This window comes from Sycon ciliatum, chromosome 11 (assembly GCF_964019385.1).
Source record: "Sycon ciliatum chromosome 11, ocSycCili1.1, whole genome shotgun sequence".
In the NCBI taxonomy this organism is placed as follows: domain Eukaryota; kingdom Metazoa; phylum Porifera; class Calcarea; order Leucosolenida; family Sycettidae; genus Sycon; species Sycon ciliatum.
This window is the reverse complement of record NC_088653.1, coordinates 25,435,050-25,447,288: the sequence shown is the minus strand read 5'-3', so window position 1 is coordinate 25,447,288 and position 12,239 is coordinate 25,435,050. Positions and strand designations below refer to the sequence as shown.

General features: G+C 48.0%; 1 long non-coding RNA gene across 1 annotated transcript; it reads left to right on the top strand.

Annotated features, from left to right (window-relative positions):
• The first annotated feature begins 6,614 nt into the window (after window positions 1-6,614).
• LOC135826997 (uncharacterized) lies at window positions 6,615-9,674 on the top strand. Its single transcript, XR_010555364.1, has 3 exons — window positions 6,615-6,937; window positions 7,273-7,458; window positions 9,587-9,674. It is a non-coding gene; the product is annotated as an uncharacterized LOC135826997 (long non-coding RNA).
• Window positions 9,675-12,239: the final 2,565 nt, after the last annotated feature.

Genomic DNA, 12,239 nt, shown 5'->3' with positions numbered 1-12,239 from the left:
ACGCGCAAGGGCCAGGCCCAGGATGCCACGCGGGACCAGTCCCAGGATGCCACGCGGGCCACGACTGATGAGGGCGACGTGCAGCATGCTGGCCAGCGCAACTTGGAGCTGGAGGACGACGACAACGAGCCCCAGACCCTGGACATCATTGCTGACGACAGCTGGCAATTAGTTGCACAGGAACCCCCCAGGGCCAAGAAAACAGTAATCTTTGTGGGCAACCTAGGTACAAACTGCTCTGAAGAGAGCATCAAAACTTTCGTGAAGCGGCGCGCTGAGGCAGTGGGATCAACGGCCAGTGTTCACAACAGCAGCATCCACACAACGCAGACGGGAAAGGTGTCAGCTAGGATTTGTATAGATGCCACAGACCTGAGCCTCGTGACAACTCCAGACTTCTGGCCAAGGCCTCTATACGCCCGGCCATGGGAGTACCGAGACCGCCCTAAGCCCAATCGACAACACCCTGCCGGCGCTGCGAGAGGTGACCCTACACTGGATGGTGCTGACAGCGCTGACAGCGACAGCACGGCATCTGCTGGCACCCCGCAATGATCAGTGGAGCTCCGCCGCTCCGCTGGCTGGTGACCAATGCATTTGGCCTCACCAACAAGCTGGGAGAGCTGCAGCATGCACTGCTCAACGATAACGTCGACATAGCGGTTATCACAGAAACGAAGTTCTCGACCCAGACCGTAGCCTGTGAGACAATATTTCCAGGATACTCGCCTCCCATCCGACGTGACCGGGATGCATTTGGTGGCGGCATTGCTGTATGGGTGAAGTCCGGCCTCCCAGTAGTGCACCTCGACCAGATTCCCACTGATGACCACGAAGTCCTCTGGCTCGCCGTGAGTCTTTCCACGCAACAATCTGTTGTTATCGGTGCCTTGTATCGGCCTGGATCCTGTGCGGACAACGACACCTGTCTGATTGAGTATCTTGGACCTGCACTAGACGTGGCCCGCACTCACGGCACTCACATAGTGCTAGCTGGGGATTTTAATGTCCATCACGAGACTTGGCTCTGCAGCAGCAAAACAACTGTAGCTGTGTGCTGAGCATCAACTCCACCAGCATGTCTTGCAGCCGACTAGGGGTCTGAACACCCTGGACCTCATCCTCTCCAACATGCCCGTTCCTATCGACACCACTGTCAAAGCGCCACTTGGTCGCTCTGACCATGGGGTTGTTCTTGCCGACTTTTACCTCACCCCTGATGCTGAGCAAGCTACCTCCAGGACTGTCTGGCGCTACAATCAGGCAGACTGGGGGCGCCTGCGGGCCTTCTATCGCACTACTGACTGGTCCACCATTGTGACTGACGACCCTGAAGAGTCCTGCAGGAAGCTAAGTGACGTCATCTCCAGTGGCATGCAGAAATTTATCCCCGCCAAGCAGCTTGTTACCCGCCCAGCAGACCCCAAATGGTGGACTCCTGAGTGCACCACAGCATTGAACACTAAAGACAAGGCATGGAAGGCCTGGAGACACAATATTTTCAGCGAAGCCCACAAGGCTTGCTTCATGCGCTCAGTAGAAGATGCTATCCTCGCGAATGTGCGAGCTCGCACATCCTGGGAACTGAGAGTTCGTCGGAAACTGTCACGCGGAGGCCTGAAAGACAAGCAATGGTGGTCGGTGCTCAAATCTGCTGCTGGCGCCAGTCATGGCTCGTCTATACCATGCTTGGTAGATGACGCTGGTCACCAACTCCGTATGAATGCTGCCAAAGCGAACTGCCTTGGTCGCTACTTCGCCAATAAATGTAGCCTTGGAGATGATGACTTGGGCCCGGGGGATCTCCCTCATGTTCGCCAACCCGGGGTCACCCCACTTAGCCGAATCCACTTCCGCCTGCAAACAGTGAAACGCCTCCTGAACCAGCTCGACGTTGGCAAGGCGTCCGGCCCGGACAACATCCCTGCCCGAGTGCTCAAAGAGTGCTCCCATGAACTTGCATCGCCTCTCACGTCTCTCTTCGCCCTGTGCTTCCGTAAGGGGGTCCAGCCAGAGGCCTGGAAGAGTGCTCGAGTTGTGCCAGTCTACAAGAAGGGCAGCCTATCCAACCCTAAGAATTACCGCCCAGTCTCCCTCCTCCCCATCATCTCCAAAGTGATGGAGCGTATTGTGAACTGTCAAATTGTGAATCGCCTTGAAAAACATCATCTCTTGTCAACCAAGCAGTACGGATTTCGCAGTGGCCTTGGAACAGCGGACCTACTAGCAGTGCTTGGGCATGATTGGTCGCTGGCAGCTGGTTCTGGTGGCTGTGCCCACGTCCTGGCTGTCGACATTGCTGGTGCGTTTGACCGCGTGTCGCACCCCGGCGTCCTACACAAAGCGGCCACTCTCGGTATTGGCGGTAGCCTGCTGCAGTGGCTACGGGACTATTTGCGGAATCGCACACTAAGCGCAATCGTCAATGGACAGGAATCTGCTCAATTCCAGATTAAAGCTGGCGTACCCCAAGGCATCATCCTGGGACCCACCTTACTCTTGATGTATGTCAACGATGCTGAGACCTGACTTTCCCCATCAACACGAATGGGTGTGTACGCAGATGACACCACGCTGTACACCATCATACGATCCAGACATGACTCTGCTGGCAGTATTGCAGACATGCAATCTAGCCTGGATCGATTGAGTAGCTGGGGAGAACAATGGCGAATTCGCTTTGAGCCGACAAAGTCGCAGCTGCTGCATATTGGCCACCACCGCAACCCCTGGCCACTCCCAGACCTAACGTTCGGAGCCCATGATATTCCCTGTGGGGACGAGCTGAAGCTTCTGGGAGTGACCTTCGACAGCAAACTCACCTTCAGACGCCACCTCCGCAATGTTTCTCTTCGTGCCGTAGCCCGACTAGGATTTCTGCGTCGAGCATCAAGTTTCCTTGGTCGTCAAGGACGCTTGACAACGTACAGAGGCTTCGTACGCCCTGTACTCGAATACGCACCATTGACATGGATGGGCGCAGCCAACTCTCACCTGCAAAGTCTCGACCGAGTACAGCGGAAGGCCCTTGCTATCATTGGTCCTGACGCCTTGCTGCAGAGCCTAGCTGCCCGCCGCCAAGTGTACGCTCTCACGTACATCTACAAGCTAATGTGCCTTCAAGACCATCCAGATCTCTCTGCGCTCGTGCCGCCTCGCCAGGAAGCTAGCCTCGTCCCGCGGACAAGGTCGCAGCTCCGTGTCCGCCACCAGCATCAGCTACAAGCAGTGCTCCTCCCTACGGCCCCCAACTTTCTCCAGCGTTCGTTCCCATATGGTGTAGTGGATGAATGGAACAGGCTTCCGCAAGACATGTTTCCGGATCCGATGCCCCAGTTGAAGTCTCTCCAATCCTTCAAGACGAAGGTCCATCGCCACTTGCGTCAAAAGAATTGGCTCTGGGCTACGGACTCCCTGTGAGGCTATGCCACCCGTCAATGAGCAACTACTCTCGTCCATCATCTCTTTCTTGTTTTATATTTATTTCTCTTCTCATCTCTTTCTTGTTTTATTTTATTTCTCCTCTCATCTCTTTCTTGTTTTATTTCTCTTCTCATCTCTTTCTTGTTTTATTTTATTTATTTATTTATTTCTCTCTCTCTCTCCCTCTCTCTCTCTCTCTCTCTCTCTCTCTCTCTCTCTCTCTCTCTCTCTCTCTCTCTCTCTCTCTCTCTCTCTCTCTCTCTCTCTCTCCCCCTCCCTCTCCCCCCCCTCTCTCTCTCTCTCTCTCTCTCTCTCTCTCTCTTACCCTCCCTCTCCCCCCCTCTCTCTCTCTCTCTCTCTCTCTCTCTCTCTCTCTTTCTCACTTGATCTCCCTCCCTCCCTAGCTGCATTCCTAACGATGCCTGGTCGTAGGCTATGATTCCGAGACCTCCGATCGGATGAGCCTCGCCAACCACATCGGCACATCGCCCCTACTCCCCTTTGTCTTGTTGTCCAGCGTCATTTCAGTTGTCCTCTTCCCCTGATTATTAGTAGGGCTGTGTTTTTTAGTAAAAAAAAAGATATATATATATATCACAGGGCTGAGGCGGATTCCACCGCTCCAGAACATCACCCCTGGCCCGCGTTTGTCCCAGACATTCCGCTGGGTGATACCCATCCCGGAACGGATGCAGCGCAGATGGAAATACCACAATGCATCAAGGTCGGGCTTCAATTGCACCCAACACTCAGCACAGTACAGAAGCAGAGACAACACGTATGCCCCGTACACAAGCTGCTTCGTAGCAAGGGAGAGGTTGCTATCATTGAAAAGCGGCTGCAGTAGGGCTCCAAATGCACGTGATGCACCGGCAATGCGCGAGCTGATATTTGGGGTGGATCGGCCATTCGTTTGAAGGAGAGAGTCAAGATAATGGAAACTATCTACACACTCGACCACCTCATCCGGCACGTCCAGAGGCAGCCAGTCTGCTTCCGCGAGTCCATATCCAGCAACCATCACCTTTGTCTTGTCCAGGTTGACTGTCAAGCAGAAAGAAGAGGCTACATGTAGGAATAGGTCAAGGGCCGGCTGTGCACCATCATGAGTGGTAGCCAACAGAGCAGAATCATCTCCAAATTGACACTCGTGATGAACCTTGCTCTTGTCTGTTGATTTTCGTCTGAATAGAAGACGGCCTCCAGGGTTTGTTGCCACAGGAATACCAATGCCACGAATGTCGGCAACAGCACGATGCCACTGCTGGAAAACGGCCCACATAAACAGCTTGAAGAGTACCAGTGCCATTCAGCAACCCTACCGGAGGCCGTTCTGCACCTCAATTGGTGGCGCATCAACTCCCGGGATCTTCAACGTTGCTGTCATATTGGCCTGGAAAGAGCATATGATGTTGATGAGGCGCTCAGGGACACCTGCCTGCTTGAGGATAATCCATAGGCATTGGCGGGTGACAGAGTCATACGCCTTACAGAGGTCTACGAAGACTAGAAAACCCTTGCACCGATGTTCGTAGAGCTTCTCTGCGACCTGCCCAACGGTGAAAACCATATCCGTGCATGACCGATCTTTCCTAAAACCACATTGGGAGTCGGGGAGGATGGTCTCAGCCAAAGGCTGCAAGCGGCGCTGAATCATGGCAGCAACGACCTTGCCAACCACCTCCAACAAAGCAATGCTCCGCCAGTTATCGCATTTGGCAAGGTTGCCTTTCTTCGGGATGGGGACCAGGTTGCTACACACCCACTCTTGAGGGAATGCTTCGGACTTCCACACGGTACAAACGACTTTTCCGACTCCCCCCCAAACAAAAAAATACACACACGCACACTCACCCACACACCCACATACACATACACATACAAACACACCTTTGACATTTGGACGCCCATCGACGAAGGCGATGATAGCAATGGCGTAACAACTTCTGCTGGGATCGCACCATTCAACAACTTGCAATGCGGAAGAATTGGCCAGCATTATTCAGCCTGGTCTACATCACACAGCTATGAAGTGCATTTTCTGCCCCCCCCCCCCCACCCACACACACATACACACACGCACACTCACACACACACACACACACACACACACACACACACACACACAGCCACAAGCACAAACACACTTGACCTTTGACGCCCATCGCCGGAGACGATGATAGCAATGCTACGGCAGAAGCCATAGCAACTTGTGCTTGGATTACACCATTCAACAGCTTGCAAGGCTGAAGAATTGACCGGTACTATTCAGCCTGGTCTACACCATACAGCTATTTGGAGTGACATTTTCTGGCCAGTGAATCCCTATTTTTGGTCTTTTCATTTTTTTTCCCCGAACACACATCACACGACATACTCCGGCATGCACTGGCTGTTGGTAACCACCCAGGAGAATGAAAGAAAAGTCAGGAAGAGTCTGAGAAATTTTCACCTTAATGTTATCAAAATGTCTAAGGGCACGGCCATGCAAGATTTCACCTTAAAAATCTGACTGTGAAGGAGAACTGGTAATGATTGGATATTCCGGTTAAGTCGGCCGAGGTCGGCTGCACCTGGTCACCAGAAAATAAACCCGGGCAAGGCACAAAGAGCCTCAGTTCTCCCACTTGTTTATACGCAGTATGGCATGCGCTCTCTTTCTTTTCCGACGGTAGGCAGGTGGAACTTTCTTCCAGCTGACTTTCTACGGGCCCATTCTCTTGCTCTGTTCATTAACATGGTTAGACTTCACCCAGGGCTCCCGGTAAAAAAGGCCGTAGCCTGTTGGGACTCAACTAGTAAAACAATAAAAGCTACTACTACTGCTACCGTACTGAAGTCAGAGCCAGACTGGCCGCCATCTTGTCCACGTTTGCAAAATTGGCAAGCTGTTGAACACCTGTATATTTTGAGGATATGTTCAGTATTGTATGAAGTAATCTACTGGTATCTGCAACTATATTTTGCTGAGAAGATACTTGTACCGATCGTTTGTATGTGACATTACGCGTGCACAATAATCAACTCTTCTCTACCCTTAAATTTAGTATGGTGATCAAGTTGCCCCAAGGCTTGAAAAGGATCAACACGTGCTGATCATAGTGTAGTTCAAAGTAGTAGATCTTTTCTTTGCCATTGTATGTACCTCTGTTATGCACAGTTCCACCCATTATTTGGTCACTCAACACCCCTGTAACTGTGGACAACAACACTATGTACACCATCAGTTGTACAGGTCAGGGATACCCAGAACCTACAGTCACACTAATGGTCGACAATGTGGTAGTGACTGGCACTTATACCAACAATTGTGCTGCTGGCGTTTGTATAAAGACACGAACAGCACCACTAGATGGTAGTACCTACACACCTGGCCAGTCCATCAATATCACCTGTACTGTGGATATCAACCAACCACCATTCACTTGTACTGCTGCTCAGAATCCAACTGTACAGGCACAGTGTAATGCTTCTGCCAAGTCCAGGTCACAAACAAGAATGTTAACTGTAGTTGGTAAGACTTAAATCAATGCTTTACAGCAGGTATGGAAACCATTAGTCTATGCGCTATATTCCATTTAAACATGTGGGACCGGCATTTCAAATTAAAGTGAGCAGAGGGACCGACAAACAGGTGTTTGTCGGAGTGTGCATTGACAAATAGTAATTCGTTGTCATTTTGTTAAAGCTTGGACAATCCACTTGTCCAGGAAAGTAGGCAGCAATGCCTGTTCATTCTGCGGGGGTAAAATAAAATATACCGGCCAAACAACTTCGAAGTAAGGATTCTGGAGTGCGTTTGCTTCTATATTGAGCAACGACATTAAAATTATGCTTCTGTGTCTCCAGCACAATGTCCATATCTTGATGATCTCGGCTTCAATTACCAACCTATTACCGGTTCCAGCAGGACGTTTGGCACCAACATATCCATACAATGCCGAACAGGTTACCTGTCCACCAACGCTCTCAGTACCACCAAAACTACATGCCAGAGCGGTGGAGTATGGAGTCCAAGTCCTCCAGGGTGTGAAAGTAAGCGTGCATATAGCAAAGCAGTCTGAAGTTAAAATATTCAACTACACGTATTGAAATTTATTTCAGAGAAGGAGATGATTATCGTTTGGAGTGAAAGAGATTGTCAGTGCAATTAGTTTGACTGCACAGAGGTGACCACGCGATTGTGTTTGGCGCACTGGCGTCTGGAGTGGTGACTGGTGTTCAAAGGTTGAACAGGCCCTTGACGTAATTGCGTAGGAATTTCGTTTACTTTTCTCGCGCGATTAGAGCCCTCTCTTGAATAGTGCCCTACCTCAAACAGTGACTAGTCTCTAAGAGCCAATTAAAAAGTAAAGCCCTCTCTTGAATAGTTCTCCCCCCCGGGCTTGTAAACAAGCGCATGTGCACGTTTGGAGTTGTTTTGCTAATAGTCTCGTCCATGCCGGTGCTCTTGTGGTTTTCGGATAAAAGTAACAGCTCTTATTGACGTTTCTGCTGAGTCGTGATAGTTTACAGTAAACTTTAGGCTCCGTAATCTACTCCTTTTTATGGTAGATGACGTAGATGTGCAAGCATTGAAAAATAGTGCCCTCTCTTGAATAGTGCCCCATCTTTGATGGGCTGTGAAATAATAGTGCACTAATCGCGCGAGTACGTAGTTGCAGTTACGTGGTAAAGGGAATATTCTTTTCTTTCATCCAGTAAACGAGGAGAACATTTTAATTGGACAGGTCTCGGGTGGTAGTAAAGATAGCCCAATGTGCTGCATTGCACGATTCAGAAAAAGTACACATTAAATAGTTGTCATTAAGGCCCTTGGAATTTGCCTACTTTTGGATGAAAATTGGTTATATTTGGAGAGAGTTGGCACTCCGAAGATACGTGTGGTTCTGTTCCGTAGCGATATCAAGACTGCCCAAGTGAGGTAATGTGCACGTTGGAGGTGTATTTTGTAAGTTTCTATTCGCACCAACGCTCGATTTCGGTTCCGAAATGCAGCTTTTGGCCAATTTGGTTGTTTTACCAACTGGCACGGTGTCCTTTTACAAGTGCGGACAGAACCCCTGGTTAGGTAATTGTATGCCCCAGTAGGATAACTAACTGCAAAATGTGAGAGATGTCAGAATGATGGCTTAACCCATGTGTTCTGTTTTTCCCAGACATGCTCTCTCTTCTCCATTTGAAATGAATTTCACATCTCTCGCTATGGAAAATTAGAGATTCGCAAGAAACTACCTGGCGAGAATGTCGGCAGGAAGGCTCCCTCACATCAAGGGAAATGCTCAGGAAAGATTGAATTCTTCCCTTCGGAAGGATGAAACTTCGGCATGTAAAAACTATCGCACCTTTTTTTCTCAATCGATATACCAAATGAATGCGTTCATACAAAGCATGGTGCTCGACTTACTACGAGCTCACTGTAAGGCTGAAGTCAGCAGCTATTTTAGTCCGCCTTGAAGGTAGGATTATTTGTATTGAACCTGATTCCACTGACGCACCGTAGCACATTGTTGATTTTTTTTATGACTTGTCGTAGTTCCCGTGTCTGAGGATGAGCATTGGCTGGAGCATACTAGTATTCCTTATGTGCACTGCAGAGGTCAAATGACTTTTAACAAAAACGGTGTTTTCATTAGTTTGAGGGAAGGTTGCAAACGACAAAAGTAAGAAAACCATACTTTTACCACCAGGACTATAACCAGTGACCCTCATAATAATTGCTTGCGGTGCTATGCTGATAAGCTATGGTGTAGTTGTCGTTAAAGCAACGACTGTCCAGCACCTTCTTGAGACTTCGAAAAACAAGAAAGATCAAAATTGGCTAAAATGGCAACCCAAAACGGAGTTCTGAAGGAAATTCTGTGAAGGTCCTGGCGCTCTGTCACAACTTAATATTTGTGTACAGTACTGTCGAGCGAACAGCAGATGATGATGATATCTTTCCAGAATGTCCAATACTAAACCTAAATCGAGGAAACACAATTATGGTTCGAAAACGTCAAGCTGAGGATCCCTGTCAGACGCAGTGACTTGCGCGTGGAAGTTATGGCATTAAATCTACCTGGAACGATATGAGTTTTATTCAAATATTCACAATGGTGGTCCATACGGTACAGTTAATTAGCACACTGCTTACTCCCATTCCGTTATAATTCCATTGCAGATTGCAGCATCAGGTGTGCCGGTGACAATATGGTTGTAGCCTGTAATCACATGATGGGAACACTCGCCGTAAACTGTGTTTGTCCGACTAACTACACATGGACAGGGAGCAAGTGTGCGCGTAAGTGCCTTGCTGTATTTAAAACAACGTAACATGAGTTTATACAAGTTACGCTACAATAGTCACTAACACCATCATTTACTAAACAATCAGCTCATCTGATAACATTCCACGACACTGACCGACGGTACTGACGTTCTCCAATTAACTAGCTATCAGCTCCAGCACAGCTTGGATGCGCACTACAACAGCCTTCCAACTTTGAAGTTTCTAAGTTATGTTGTCAGTTTGAGCACTATGGCAAGGTAAGATCGGGCCTGATTTAAATCTGGCTTTTGAAATTTTATTTTCATTGCTATCAGGTTCGGTCTCATTTCCTCTGTGCTGCGCTGGTGAGTTCACAAAGAACGAAACAGCATGCTGTCCGCAGATTGAGTAAGGTTCTAAGTTATATAAGTTATACCTTTCCCTCCTATGTTATATCATAAACACGCATGCACTCGCTATTACAGACCAGTGGAGAGCACACATCATAGGGAGGATTCATAGAGTGCTGGGCAACCGAATCTGGCATGTTGGATAGTCCACGCACGAGGTGCAGCCCATGAAATGGGCACCCATGAACTGGGTGGAGTTTGGACGGCCTGTATGATAGTATGTATGTATGTCCACGCACAAAGTGCAGCCCATGAAAAGGGCGCCCAGGAAATGGACAGAGTTAGGACGGCCCACGCACGAAGTACAATGCCCGTTAGGAGGCAGGAATGTGGAAGTATGAGTGTGATGGCCGAAGACCGTGATAATTGCCAGATGAGAGGAGATAGCTGGCCCAGCACTCCTATCTATTTCCATCTTTTATGAATTATGATACCTGTGTTGAATGAAGGATATCAATATTATTCATGGGTGGGTAGAGGTGGGTGGGTGAGAAAGCAACAAACCGGTGTTTTTCTCACGACCCAAGCAAAGCAAATATGAAGTAGCAATGTCGCCAGCGCGAAGTGTGTGCCTTACGGGTTCAAACTCCGATGTGTGCTGCAGCCGCATATGGCTGTTTGGCGGGCGAGTTGAGGTGCGTTCCGGCATACACATGTGACATGCAACCACAGCGTGCATGTACATGTTGCTTGACATGCATCAATGAAAGCGTGGGATCTAAGGGCTCTTTGGAAGCCACTGGAGCGCGTGTGAAGTGATGGCTTGGGACCAGTGGATTCTGCTCGAAAAAGTGCCAGATTCTGCTCGAAAAGCAGTGAAATTGGCAGAATCATACAAACCTTATGGCGGGCAATTCCTCGAATTCTGCTCCATTTCTTTATCCACATACCAAACATGCATGAAACTTACCAGAAAAAGTACCGAATTCTGCCAATTTTTCTGCCGGCAGAATCCGCCGGACCCTAGTGATGGCTTATGCAATGTGTTAACCTACATTAACGCAGGCTCTAACGTGCTAAAATTATTATTATTATACCTTCGGTCAGAGTCTCGCAATATTATCGCATGGACTGAGTGTTTTGTAACTGATGATGCTGGTGGACATCACAACGAAATATGTAGTTCTTTGGTCCTATTCTGTTCTATAAATTTATCCTTGGCTTTCCATCTCAGTCCTCTCTAACAGAGGTTTGCTGTGAAATGTGCCATAATTAATTCTGTGTTGTTCAGAGAAAGGTGATGAGCGCTGACTTCACTGTCATTTTTAAATTATATATATGGGGCTTACTACGTGATCGACGTTTTCTATGCTGTGTGACATTTGGTGAACGAAAGTCAACAGTTGCATTAAAATGAATGGCAACACATACTTTGAAGTCATATGTTGACATAAGTACGAAGATGATTTACCTAATTTCCCATCGCCTATATGATAATAAAATACCTGCAATTTGTGTGACGTGTTGGACTAAGTACGCAGCTATAAGCGTTCAGGTTCATGTCGAACTCATGGAAAATTAATTTTTCCAGGATGGGAGAGCAAAAGACCTCCGAGTTGGGCAACCATGTCCAGAAAGCAGAGCAGCATCCGTCTTCTGAACTTGGGCACTTTCCATTACTTAAGGGTCATTCGGTGATGCCTGGGTCTGCTTTCTTTGATATTTATCTGTCCCCAGTGACTTGCCCAGAAGAAACAACAATGACATTGATAACGAAAAAAATTCCCCTGTTATTTTGCACAGAACCATTAAACATTAGTAGCATATGTGAGCATAATGCGGCATAATATGATAACTTTTAGCATAAAAATATTATAATTCTGCAATTTTTTCAGCAATGCGAAAAGCATAATTTTACGAAAATATTAGCATAATCTATCAAGGCCTACTGCCTTAGCTAGGTACCATTCACATACTCTAAGGGAGTATGCGTTGCCAGAATTCTGAACCGTTTTCTACTGCAAATACATATCAAATTTGCTAGAATAAAAGTCGCATACGTTTTTGTCTTCGTATTACATTGCTTTGGATGTGCATGGGCTCAGAGCGTCAAGAAAACCCTTCCTCTTAATTTGCCTTTTTCACGAACGTGATTGGGGTAAGACGTCCTTCGGCTTCAACACAAAGACAAATGATGGGCACATAATTATGCTGTT